This window comes from Penaeus monodon, chromosome 25 (assembly GCF_015228065.2).
Source record: "Penaeus monodon isolate SGIC_2016 chromosome 25, NSTDA_Pmon_1, whole genome shotgun sequence".
Lineage (NCBI taxonomy): Eukaryota > Metazoa > Arthropoda > Malacostraca > Decapoda > Penaeidae > Penaeus > Penaeus monodon.
Genome location: NC_051410.1, coordinates 36437943 through 36438641, shown reverse-complemented (window position 1 = coordinate 36438641; position 699 = coordinate 36437943). Strand labels below are relative to the sequence as shown.

Here is a 699-nt window from a genome sequence, read left to right as displayed (position 1 = left end):
ACCAAAACAGAAAACCAAAGAATCGACACACGACTCACCTGCTTCGCGACCACGAGCACCCGACGCTCTGAACACCTTGAGTACTCTCTTTCTCCCTCCTCGGGGTCTTCGTGTTCCTTACTTCCTTATCTCTCGACGCCTTCACGCTATCTCCGCCGGACGCCACGGAAGGAGAGGCCAGGAGAGGGTGTGATTTTTGTCTTATCAGCGGATTAAATGTAAATCAAGTGTGACTGTAGAAGGTCGGCTTTCGAGTGCGTGGTGTCGCTAGATTTGTTATTATTATTTTATGGTATTGGTATTACTCTTTTTGTGTGTATTGTGTGGTATTTCTGTATTTTTAGGGAATAATATAATAGGTTATTTGTTGGTATTTTGATTCAATAAAGTTAATGGGATCGTTCGAATTTATCTCGCGATTCAGAATTAAGTGATAAAATACGACATTTTTTTCATAATTACGTTTCAAATACTTATCAGTCATGAACTATCTTATCATCTATGTCTTCCCCCAATTACCTACAAGCTTTAAAATGAGCGCGCGATTACTTAAAGGTTGATTCATTTATTTTGAAGACAAAACAAAGAAAATAAAAAATAAAAGGAAATCGAGACGTCTCTCCCGGTCTTTAGTGGAAGAGAACTAACTGATAAATGACGCTATCAGTGAAACATAAATCACTTCGATCGTTCCAACAC

The 699-nt window shown here is 38.9% G+C and overlaps 1 protein-coding gene across 1 annotated transcript in view; it reads right to left on the bottom strand.

Moving 5' to 3' along the window:
- LOC119589464 (calpain-12-like) overlaps nt 1–676 on the bottom strand; it is a 3923-nt gene extending 3247 nt beyond the window's left edge. The window contains exon 1 of the mRNA XM_037938066.1: nt 39–676. The gene's annotated coding sequence lies outside the window, so the exon portion shown is untranslated. The remainder of the gene's footprint in view (nt 1–38) is intronic.
- Between the last annotated feature and the right edge of the window lie 23 nt (nt 677–699).